The 13,674-nt window shown below is 32.9% G+C and overlaps 1 protein-coding gene across 2 annotated transcripts in view; it reads right to left on the bottom strand.

Moving 5' to 3' along the window:
• Positions 1-11,872, bottom strand: part of Abd-B (Abdominal B) — an 87,553-nt gene extending 75,681 nt beyond the window's left edge. For both annotated transcript variants that reach the window (XM_053749651.1, XM_053749657.1), the window contains exon 1: positions 11,738-11,872. The gene's annotated coding sequence lies outside the window, so the exon portion shown is untranslated. The remainder of the gene's footprint in view (positions 1-11,737) is intronic.
• Positions 11,873-13,674: the final 1,802 nt, after the last annotated feature.

Raw genomic sequence — 13,674 nt, 5'->3', positions numbered from 1 at the left:
ATTTATAAATATTCTTATCCTACTAATATGACTCGTATATAATGCGAAAGTTTATGAGAATGTATTTGTGTTTATATGTTTGTTACTCTTTCTAAATCTACTGGACGGATTGTTATGCAATTTGTTACATAGATAGAATACAACCTGGAATAACACGGTACTTTTTATCCCGAAATTTCCACGGAAGCTAAGCCCCAGGGCGCAGCTTGCATTATATATAAGTCAATTTATATGGTGCGCCTTGTCTGAACCAGACATAATGCAATCAGCAACGTAAAAAAATATCCCACGGAATCGCTAAGGCGTGCGTATGTTAAAAGGGTTAATCTTCTTAATCGTTTTGTTTCTTTAGAACCGTCAGTACCTCCATCAAGACGTCGAAATTTATCTCTTTATAAGTATCTGGAAAATGTTAATTAAGGCTCCGTAGATGCAAAGGCGGACCTTTGTTATTTACCGAGTCTTCGCATTAACATAAAAGTCACTTGATGTGGAGATTTTAATTATCGCATCGCGTCCAGACCACCGCTGAGGTTTTCTCGAAAATGTTTACAACATTCTTGAATAAAAGGAGAAAAATTAAAGTAATTTACCTGTAATTTACTAATACCCTCTATTAGGTATGTGTAAGTATATGCAAATTCTACTAATCCAGCTATCCAGAAATATGCTCTTCGGTTAATCTTGGAGTAGAAGAATATACCTACACGAAAATAAAAATATAGTATTATGAATTTTCAGATTTCCTTACTTTGTAAAATCAAAAGTTTGTATCGCTTCGTTTCGTACTTAGATGCTTCAGTTCTTACTTGAAATAAAACATTAAAAAGCAATTTTCTTTTTTAATTCCCATCTGTATTACCTAACACACAACTACACGTCAAAAATATTTTTTTCCTTTGCAATGGGATAGACTAATAAAAAGAAAAAATGACTAGATAGTCTTTTAAGTATTTATTACAGAAAATGTGGCAGAAAATCTTATATTTCTATATAACCACCATATGTTACACACTTAGATAGGTACCTAATTGTGTCATTTTTCTTCAAGTAAATTCTTCTAAAAACGGGAGTCTAGACCGAACTTTTGGTTAGTTATAAATAGTCATATACGTATAACGTATCTGGGGGTATGCATGCCGCAGATACCGCGCGTCTGGTAGGGGGATATTTTTACAGAGGGGGCAACGAACTTGCACTGAAAACAATTTAAGACGCCCTCACCGCTGCTGCTTTTTCTTTGTTGCATACTATGTTCTATCTTATAATCTGTTGCACCTAGTATATAAAAATGAAAACAATGTTAACAATTTTTTCAAAAATAATTTGGATATAAAAACTAGTAATTATTAAAAATATTTGTAACATTCTTTAATCAGTATTATTCCACAGAAATACAATAGATTATGTAACAATTACATTTTCACAATAAATGTTGATTTTCAAATCTCTTTCAATTTTTGTTGTCTGATTTAATTAATTTTGATTGTCTGATTTAATAAATACTTTTTACAATCATATAATTTTACCTAGTCATAATGATCATACAGCTAAAAATATAATTACATAGGTACAAATAGCAACTGCCTATTGCTATTTGTACCTATCTAAGTAAAATTTAAAAAACTACACACTGCCATATAAAATTTGGTCTATTACATAAAAAAGTTCGCTGTATTTCTCATAGTCATATTTTGGTTTATTTTGATCAAAAAATTAAACTTTAGTCATTATAACTAAAGCTAAAAATGTAATTACATAGGTACAAATAGCAACTGCCTATTGCTATTTGTACCTACCTAAGTAAAATTTAAAAAACTACACACTGCCATATAAAATTTGGTCTATTACTTTAAAAAGTTCGCTGTATTTCACATAGTCATATTTTGGTTTATTTTGATCAAAAAATTAAACTTTAGTTATAATGTTCCGTCGGGGTTTTGTACCTATGCCGTCGGGAGCCGTAGACGGGAACCGCAGCGGCTGGAGCACCGGGGTGCAGCGGTCGAGTCATTTTATAAGTAAATATGATTAAGTTTTTTTCAAAAATGAATGGCCAAGTAAGTAGACGTGAAAATGCCTACTTTTTACGTTAAATAACTATACCTAGGTCTTTTGATTTTACTGAAACGATGACGAACGAAGAGACCTTCGTTCTTTCGCTGTTTCAGTAAAATCGAGTTATAATATTAACCGTGTTATGCATATATATATATGCATAATAATTAAAGCGTATTTTAAACTAAAATATGTTTTATCACTGTCACACTTTATAATATTTAAATTTGTCAGAAAGAAAGTAAACATATATTAGCTTGAAGTAGCTTTAACTTTTTATGAATAACAGGATATAACTAATCTAATTACATAATCAAAAAACAATAAATAATAATTAATTTTGATTCGCATCCTTCCCTGACTGAAAAATCTTGAACACTCTAAAACATTTTAAAAATTCTACGTATCTAGATTAAAGCCTATCTATATTTATTATCGGTACAGTCACAGATTACAGTTCATTAAGTCTAATAATTATTAATTTCACATGTATATATAACGTTAATATGTTATTATATACTCTAGATAGCTAAAGCCTATTATGAATTCTGAAATTTAGGGTGCGGAGTATTAAGGAATAATTATAGATAGGACTATCATAGCTATATGCTAATTGGTCAAGCATATAGGTTTTTACCTATAATTCACAAATGAGCTCAATTTTCATAAATTTTTATGTTATGTTTTTTGGACATAATGGTGATAAATTAAATAGGTAAAATAAACTCAATATCTATGTATCTACCAATTTACTAACTTCATTTAGGCAAGAGTTTTAAATCATATTTTAATAAAGGTAAATATACTTGTACCTACCTATAAAGACTTGTAAGTTAGTTGAAGTTACTTAAGTCGATTTAGAAACAGATCTCTCTGTCTGTTGTCTATACCTACTTATAGGTACAACTTAGTCGTGGTCTAGGGATTAGTGCTTTCTGTAGGTATGCTTATTTAATCAAATGATCAAGAAACAAGCCAAACCAAATCTTATATTATTATGTAACCTACTTTACCAAAAAGTCTAAGATGTAAAAAAAGCAAAAGATTTATCGAGTTTTTTAGGTATAAACATTTTCAGTTTCGGCAGCGCCATCTGTCAATTAATGAAGATAAAACAAACAGACGAATAGAGCGCATGCGTCGACAAAGATGGCCGCCGATCAATATTGAGAAGCCACCCTGCCACCCTACGTCCTAATGAAAATTTATTGGAAAACATGCTTTATTGCAAAGCATATAAGGTTCAAGAGGAGCAGTGCGGTAGATAAATCTAGCTTACGTTATTATCTTTTGTTTGCTGGGTACGGGGGATTGCTGAATACAGACAGAACTATTGTAGATCAGTACATGTATATGATCCTTACTATACCTACTGCAGATTAGTATTTTAAGTCGGTGATGTTGATATTGGAATGTATATATTAATAGGTAGGTACAGGTTACAGTAATTATGTATATGTATTGTGTTCAGTAATTATGTTAGTTGGGTACCTATTCACATAATCCTTTATAAGAATTTGTAAGTATAGGTAGGTATTGTCATAGTAATTATTCAGACCATGGAATTAGTACCTACCTACTCCGTAGTAGGTAATTATTAAATCATAAACCTCTACAGGCACTTTTTTACGTCAAGTTTTAAATCATAGAGTATTTCTCAAAAAGCTACAAACTACTAGCAACTTGGAAATGAATGAGAAATGATGAGAAAAAAACACAAAGAATTAAAACAGTTTTTGTCATATAGGTACAAGTTTCTTGGCTCTACTGTACCTACATTTTTATAAATCGCAACGACTAAGTATCATAATATTTTTCACATTATTTTTATTGTATCTACTACCTAATATTTACTTTTTTTTCTGAGTTTTACTTATGTATTCCTATTTTATTCCTACTGCCAAATTACAATTTGCTAATCAATTAGTTACTCCATAACATATTACAATTATTAATTAGCCATTCATAATATTTTATGGAGTATTTAATCGACAAGTGCTAAATAATGATAGATGTAAAATAGTGTTATGATGTGACCATATTTTATTGTACCTACTTAATAAAGGAATCACTATTTACTGCAATAAAATTAGTAATAACTCAACACTATTATTGGTCAGCTATCATTTCATTATGTAGTAGGTAAATATCTTATTATCTTACTAATCCTATTCATATTGACGACCTCGGTGGCGAAGTGGTAAAGTGCTTGCCTCTGAACCGAGAGGTCCCGGGTTCGATCCCCGGTCGGGTCATGATGGAAAATAATCTTTTTCTGATTGGCCCGGGTCTTGGATGTTTATCTATATATGTATTTGTTATAAAATATAGTATCGTTGAGTTAGTATCCCGTAACACAAGTCTCGAACTTACTTTGGGGCTTGCTCAATCGGTGTGATTTGTCCTAATATATTTATTTATTATTTATTTATTTATATTATAATTGCTACAGTTGAGATTGAGAGGATGTATGCGTGTGTATGTTTGCTACCTTTCAGGCAAAATCTATTGGACGGATTGTTATATAAAATTTGGTAGATTGTTTATTAAAAAGTCTGAATGATTTTTTGTTATTGTAGAAAATTTTTACAAAAAATTATTTTGTTAATAGACTGCAAAGGTTTTCCTATCTCCATGTCTAAAGATATACTAAAAAGGATTTTAAATTGTTGATACAAAATATTTTTAACATTACTTAAAGGTACATTAACTTTATTCCTATTGTGGCGCCATCTATCTAAATAACCTTGAAAGAAGTTTCAAGTAGGCACCCGATCTCAGCGACATCTGTGAAGGGTGCAACGAACCCTCAACTAAAAGACATGACAAAAGCAAGTTGTGGAAAAAGTACACGCTACTACTGAAAAAGCAACGTTTTTCACTGAGCGAGAAGGGAAATTTGTTATAGAGTCTGATTATAGATGGACTTGAATAATATTCTTACATTTTTATTGCAAATAATTAAATTTACAATTTGTTACAAATAGCTTGTTGAGTATTTTTTGTATATAATGAAATACTTTTTCAAGATATTAAAAAAAATACTATTTTAGTACTCAGTTACCATATACATATTAAAAACTAAAATTTATCTAAACTCTAAGCAAATATAAATAATAGTTAAGTACCTACTTATTTAAATATTAATATTATTTTAGTAGATATTTTAAACATTAGTATCAATTCTGCAAAAACAAATTAAAAGTCAAAAAGTGCAACTTCAAAAATAAAAGATAAAAAATCAATATTAAAAACTTTTGCCGCCATGCCTGACAGTTGCTAAGCAACTGACGCTTTTCAACCGGAGAGGGGAAGGAACATCCTGATTGGTCAAATTCAGCGCCATTTGCAAAGGGCCGGGCCTTTGGAAGCCACGCCCACTCAACCGCCCAAACTCCACATTCATAACTTGCTGCCGAGCTAGGGACCATCTTGTTTTGGGAGGAGTTATTCAGATAACTTGTGATAAATCCATATGACAATGATAGCTACCTACCTAAGTTTAATCTTAAACTTTGGTTACTTTTGTTTTTATTTCAAACTCATTATATGCATAACTAGCTGAGGGAATTGGTCAGCTCGATCTCCTATTAAAATTATTTCGTTTGGTTAATTATATATCTATTTTATATAGGTACCTATTATCTATCGTTGAATAATCTTCGAGAGCAGACTTATTTTAATGCAATTACTTTTAGACCAGTAAAATAAAACGAATCCCGTAAATACCTACCTAATTTAATTTACTTAGTTTCTAGGTACCTACTTAGAGGAAAAAATGAATCAGTCAAAATCCCGTACTTTAATTTTAGCTGTGGTAATCAAAAAATATTCAAATATTTTACCAAATAAATAATAACAAAATATTTTTAAAGTAAAGAATTAGTGTTTGTAATTTGTTTTATAATTCATACTAATATTATAAATGCGAATGTCTGTCTGTTCCGCTTTCACAGATAAATTCACGTCTGGACTAACGGCTTAACGTGCCTTCCGAAGCACAGAAAAGCTCGAGATAATAAATACATTAAAATTTTTGGTCATGGATTGCAGGTCAGCATTGCATAAATAATTATTTTATATACCTACTGCAATTTTTTTAGCACCGCTTGAATACTATGCTCTCTCGTTTAAGATCTCCTTTAAGAAAATAAGACAAACTTAAAAATGCCCTAAATTGGATTCTGTTCTACCTACACGTTTGCCATAATAAAGAACGTAGTATCTACCTTCAAATTCTTCTTTGCATACATGCGTTGTCCATTTGTAACCATTTACGAGGAGCAACCAGCGAGCGGCATCGTTCTCACGATTTATGGACTCTAAAGTTCATAACGCCTGAACCATAGCTCGTTAGACGACGCTCGTTTGTCTAGTATCAAAGGATTTTTGGAATGCTGCGGTCGGTGAATTAAATTTAGTAGTTCTGAGTAGTTTTGTTATAATATTAACTAAGATTTTGATGTACCTAGTTCAACATCCTGCCAAGACACTGTTGGCTTTACACGCCGACGACGCTCAGTTATTCCGAATGAGATGCTTTCGAACAAAGTCTCCTCTTCAAGCTGTACCTAGTACTACTAGGACTTTGTGTGTTTTTAGTGTGCTGTACTAGTTATAGTTCTTGATTTGCTAACACCCTGGAGGCTGCCAAAGCCGTGACTTTAAAGTCGCTTAGCATAAAAATAAGGCTTAGGGCGTCATACTACTTATTACGTAGGTACTCTGGTAAATAGGTAGGTACTATTGCCAACACTTTTGTCATTTTAAGGAAAATAAAATACCTAGGTAGCCACAATCTTAAACAAAGAATTTGGTATGCAGCACTTAATATATTCTCAAACAATCTTGTAAAGTAAGTAAGTACCTAATATTCGTAATTAAGCGGTTCACCCCGTTATCTAACTTAAGTAGGTATACCTAAACTGAACAATTCTTGCAAATAGCAGTTTAGACGTATTTCATTTCTCATACGCACGTACACTCATACACACAATGTAATTCTTCAATGTATTACTTCAAATTGTGTTTATTTCGATACGATGAACATGTAAAAATAGTAATGTAAATTGTAAAACGTTCTGGACGCTGCGATACAAGCATCGCTTAGTGCAGAGTCCACAGTCCAACTAACTTATAAATTGTAAATCTACCTTATAAAATTATTCTGCCAACTATTGTACTTTTTTTTGTGAATAAAGTTATTATTATATTCTCATTTTCTTTAAAAAAAACAATATTCTAAAATAGGTAGGTAATCTTCAAGGGCAATTTCTTACAACCACAGGGGTTAAAAGCATAACGCTTTCATGTCTATTCACAGGGTTGCCACAGGCCCTGTATGTGGGTGAGACTTTGGTGCTCTGGGTCTGGTGGACGGTCCCCTAGGTCCCGAAAGGCCGGCCGGGGGGGCGTCGCGGTGAAATGCCTAGCGACCCCGTGACGTCCCCCATAACGGCAGTGTGAAAACGCCCCAGGGGTTTAGTGGGTAGGCTGGGCCGACTAGTGGCCCAGGAGTCCCACACTCAGTGCGTAACAAGCATTCCCCTGGGTAAACAAAAAAAAGGCCCTATAGGTATGTAGGTTATATGGGCTGTTATCGCGTAGGTATTTGACAACCACTTGTATTTTTCCCGCTTTTTTCTTCTATCCTGTTCACCGCTGGGCAAAGAAGCCTTTCTTCTTCCAATAATCTCTAATAAGTACAGTTTGTTACCTTATTTTGTATTTTTCCCGTATTTGCAAAAATTAACCGGTCCAGCTCAGTGGTTTTATAGCATGTTATGTTGTGTAGCATGTTACAATAACGTAGATAATACCACAACGATCTAAAAACTAACTCTATAAAACTAGACTATAAGTTATGGCTTATGGCAACCCTACCTATTCAAGTAAAAGTACGGATAGCAGCCACCAACGCGCAGACGCAGTTAATTTCCCGCTTAGTTAATTTTACAATCAGCCACTGATTGGATATTGATTAGAATCCACCGTTTCACCATTTAAAAGGCTTCTTTTCTGAAATAACATCATGCTACTACAAATTTACACTCACTACGCGGTGTAATTACCATTATAGGCTTTATTACCACTCTTGATTAAATAAAACATACCGTAAAATGGTGGATTGTGAATATGCATTTATTGTCTATCAATATAAAATTTGATTGTGTAGCGGCATGTTTAATTTGAAGACAAGAGATTGTCGATAATAGATATATTAAAAATTGATATTTTACCTACATAAAACATTAACTACTAAGTAGTATCTATCAAATTTTTATTTATATTTCTTCTAGATAAGTACATATTTAAGTCCCACTGCTGGCCAAAAATCTCCCCTAACTTCTAAAAAAATTTATAACATAAATAAAATATACAACAAAGAGCGTTGCTCCGTTGTTGTGACATAGGAGAAATTGTGTATGGAGATTTGACTTATCACAACGCACGTCAGGGTCCAAAACTACGGAGAAAAACGGAGACGTGCTACGTCGACGCAACGTAGGTAGTGAGTATGGTGCATCGCTCTAGTTCAATGTTTTTGATAATTCATAACAGCTCAATAGTAGGTATCTAGGTATATGTATTTCTACTTTTGCGATTTGATTGAAGATATTTTAATTATAGTTATTATACGTTTGCTACTTTTTGCAATGGAAAATTGAATAGGTGTAGAATAAACCCGGTCAAAAACTGTTATAAAAATAAGACAAATTTATAAATGTAAATAAACTTTTAAAAATAGAATCAAACACACTCACTCCAATCTGTTTAGAATCACAGCCCAAAGCATCGAGCAATCAAAATCATTTAAATGTTAAACTGTAACAATAACAACAAATCGTAAACTGACTCGAGTGGGGGCTTAAAAATTGACCTACGACTTCAAAAATTATGGCTTCAATGTTGCGTAAGCACTGCTGTACTAAATACTAATCCACGACTTGGGTGTCTACTTTTATGTCTCATAGCATAGCGTGTAATAAACTACATGGCTATTCTATAACATCAGAGCGGTCCTAAAATAAACTCTATTACGGCGAGATAGAGGTCAATGGAAAGAAGCGCGGATTGTGAGCGGACACGTGGGTGAATTGACGCTATTATAAGTTTACAGCTAGTATCATTCATGTTGGCGAATCGCACGTGATAGACGGATAGGAATTATCGTTTTCTAAAGGGTACGGGACGGCTTTTGATCGAATCTACCGTAAATCATTTTATAAACCTACTTCCTCTTAACCGGCCAGTTTACTGTGCCTCTATACCAACCCTCCGTTGAGATTAAAAGTATAAATCATCGATAACTGAAAAGTGACGATATTGACTTGAAACTTCACACTAAGGATAAACCTTTAGCGTATCTTACAAACTTTGTTACACCTTGCATAAAATCTGAATTTGAGTCAAGAATTTTTTTTTGCATAAAGTAAGGACCTAGTGTCCGACCAAGATCGTTTTTTAGACCGAAGCTGATTTATGAACCACAAAAGTAGAAGTTAGGTTGTATAGTATAAGTATAATAGAATTAAACTGTAAATAACATAACTGTGCCCGCGGCGTCACTCTAGTGGGAATTTCAATGATTTAAAATGTCTTATAGCTCTTCCAGCGATTGGTCCATACTAACCGATAAACTATCCAACTCTTCAACATGGTTTTAGAAGTAAGCACTTATTACAGAAAATTCCTTAAAAATACCTACAAAAAAGGTAATCTAATTTATCTTCATATAATTTCGAGAGATAAATTTTAATTTTAATAACTAATAGCAAGCATAACATGGAAAAATGGTTATAGCACGGATCCTGCCTGTTCTGGTGATGTGAGCGCCTCTCTACCTACTATGTCCCATCTATTACGGTGCCCTGCGTGCCCCTACAACTGCACAATCAACAATAGATCTATACAACGCTATGGACAAGCTCTGGGCAGTGGCGTGGTGGTCCTCACAAATTTGAGAGTCGACTCGCTAAGAAGAAGAATTACGACGATTATTGTTATCAACGTTTAATAAGATGATACAATAAATAAGTCTTCATAAATACGTATATCCAAAGTCTTAGTCAATAGCTAAGTATCACCTGGAGGTCAAATCGGACTATATAAATGATGTAGATATAAATGATTTGTTTTATTTATTACATTTATTAATACATAGCAGTTACCAGACGGTATCTATTCGTGACTTTACCTGTATATGTCTATATAAAACTTAACGTTACGTAATCACTTCTTACAAGGCATCAAGTTCTAGAGAATAAATGGCATCGATCATTATTTCTTAACTTACGTATGTACTCCTACAGAGCCATATTAACGCTAAGACAACTGCCTAGGGGCACCGTATGGATTAGGGCCCACGCGTACACAAAAACAAATGACCAACGTACCAAGCTGTATTGTAAAACGAATTTGATTTTATTCAAATTCTAAATTCTAGTTGTAAGCTCTTGAGGAGTTATTTAAACATATTATTTATCAAGATTATCTATTAGTTACCACAACTTTTTACCAGTGATAACTTGTAATCGGCCGTATCTCTTTTTATCACTTAAGTTGTAGGTACTTCTGTTATTATATATCAGTAAGTTTTCCAAAATAACATAAAAAAAGGATCAGTCAGTGTAAGCTGCTGAGGCTATTTCTGTGTTATTCACTTGGAGATAACACGAGGATGACCATGCTTGTAGTCAAATAATTCAACGACCAAATGGTTAAAATCGAAAAATATATTTTTCTTTTGCCGTCTGGTCTATAATGGTCAGGTCCGTGTTGTCTCATTCACTCGCTCACCTCGAGCGTTATTTCGAAATATTCCTCAAACTCATCCTAGGCTCCAATGCTCTTCGTTGTAGATCCATAGTGAGTCTAATTAAAATCGTTGACATTTTTATTATTGCGACAAACGGTCCCCGAGAGTTGCAATGCGTACCTAAGGGCTTTGACCGCGACTATACAAATCCACCCCTGAATTGAATAGGTATCTACCTACCGCAGAATTAAATACGTGCCTGTATAGGTATAGATAATCCTTTCAAGGTTCTGTAAGTATATAATTGCAAATTTACTAGTACAATTCATTTGAAAAACCTTTTGTATTAAAAACAGATTAATTTTGGCTAAAATACTTTTAACACATCTTAATGCTTAATGGGTTAATAAGAAATTACTTATTTTACATATTGGTTCGGAACGTTTAATTTTTATGTACGTCACGTTTTGAAATGCATTTCTTATTAAAAACAGTAAATAAGTAGAGTACTTAAGCGTCGGAAGAATGTAACAATTTTCTTTATCAATTCTAATAAGCTAATGAGCTAATATGCTGATTTATTAATAAGAAAACAATCCGCTATGTTTCACAACAATTCCACAGTAATATTAAATTTGTAATATTTACATATATATATAAAGGGAAAAGCTATAAAATAGACGCGTAGGCAGAGAATTCCTTGGCCTTAAACCGAAATCAACAACTTTTCATTGGAAATCCTTGATTTTAAGAATCGTCAGCAAAACATTCTCAAATAAGGCTTAACGGTTCCCAAGGGCTGGTATTCGAAGTGTCAAGTCGTCACAAACACACCAGCAAAGGGTTACCGACTCTTTGTTTTCTCAAGCGTCCGTGTTTGTTCCGCAAACAGCGGCATGCGACTGAGCAATTATCACTTACCTGTGACACGCGATCACAACACTGAACAGATTTATTGTCGATAAACTTGTATCATCACTTTTACTGGTGTTGTAAATTAATTATGTGCACTATTAACGAGGCGCGGTAGACGCGAGCGAGCGCGGTGACGGCGAGGCACGTAATGCGCGTATGGGCGGGCGGGGCTACACGAACGAACGCTACTTGGAAGCGCGCGCCGATAACTCCACATCTTTGCTGGATAAGCCCAACATCGACCCTACGCATCATTCCTTATTTTTTTTGTCATCTTTCCATCCCACATACTTTAGCAATTTCGTGCATTTATTACGCATTCATGAGTGCTGGTAATGTCATTGTTTTAAAATATTTTTATGGCGTTGCATGTGGGTTAAATTAGGTAAATATGGTTTCATGGGGGTTTTCTTTGTTATTATGGTCTCGACAGGATTTTACATCGTATGATTTTTTTTTTAAATAAATACAAGTATTATGATAGTATAAAACAGTTATGAACTTGAAAAAAATTGAATAAAAACGTAATGCGCAGCATTTTTTTTACTGTAAGTATTTTATGATCACCCAAATTGGTACCAAATAAATCGTGTTGCCAAAAGAGCTTTTAAATCAATTTTAAATCTTGTCTGATTCCAAAAAGGTCCTGCAACAGAATATAGGTACAAACAAAAATAATTATACTGACATAAGTGATCAAGAATATTTACATTATTAGTCTTTCAGTGGAAAACATCGCGAGGAAACCTGCACACCCTTTGACCACACCAAGATCAATCATCTACTGTGTGAAATTTATAAAACAATAGCAACAAGGAAATTGATATGTGTTTAATTTTTCATATGGCATGGAATCGACCCTCAGCCATATCATGTCATTAAAAGAAGGTTTTTAGAACAATAGTTCTCGAGTTAATAATACACATTTTCCAATGGGAAATGTAACATAATGTATTGTTTTGTTTTTTTTTTTTCAGAAAACAGAATGCAGAGTCATAACATTGCATAAACTTAAATTTCCAACTTTACGACGACGTTTGATTGTTTGTTTGTTGATGACGATGATTTTAGGTGTTTTTTCAGTTGTTATAATTTTATGCCTTTATGATAGAGCTACTCTTCACTAAATTATTTTATAGTTGTCCAAATAACTTAATTAATTTACTGCCATGTTCACTTCAGCGGAGGTGTTTTATTGAAATTTATAATATAGTTATTCTTACAAGGAAAAGGAGATTTGGTTGAAAACAGTTACTCTCATATAGGTAATCACATTTTATAATCTAGGTACATAAGTAAAAATGAAGAATTATTGAGTTTAACAATTTTTTTGTTGTTCTTGATTTTAACATATTTTGATGTAAAAAGAACATAATTTCCCATCAAAATATATTATTTTGTTATATAGGATTAAACTGACCATCACAATGTCTACAAAGTAGGTACTTATATATTTGTGGTTATAATTTAAATTATAATAAGAACAAAAACTAAGCTCTTTCATTATATCATTAGATTTAATTAGGCATAAGGTAATAAGTACAAATAATTGTTTTGTTGTCGGTACGTAATAAGAATATAATAAGGTTGGTAATTTAAATGATTCAGTTAAGAAAGGAATTAATTTATTCCGACGTTTCCTTTAATTTATGGCGGCTACGCTATTGCATTCGGGACATGCCATATCCGTTGGTAAAACGTATTAAATTTAAACAAATAAATAAAAAAGAAGCGCCAGCATGCTGCTAATAAGCGCATTTTTATTTCAGCATAAAAACCACTTAAAGCGAAATAAATAAATAAAAGTAATTACTTGATAAGTTACCACGAAACAAAGGTTTAGTAATATATTCGATTTAGAACTTTTCGGAACGAAATGATGTGCTGTACAATATCTGTGTTATATGTTTGTCACAGGCAATACAATTTATGATATTTATCAT

This window comes from Plodia interpunctella, chromosome 9 (genome assembly GCF_027563975.2).
Source record: "Plodia interpunctella isolate USDA-ARS_2022_Savannah chromosome 9, ilPloInte3.2, whole genome shotgun sequence".
Lineage (NCBI taxonomy): Eukaryota > Metazoa > Arthropoda > Insecta > Lepidoptera > Pyralidae > Plodia > Plodia interpunctella.
The sequence above is the reverse complement of the archived record's forward strand: the minus strand, read 5'-3'. Positions and strand labels throughout refer to the sequence as shown.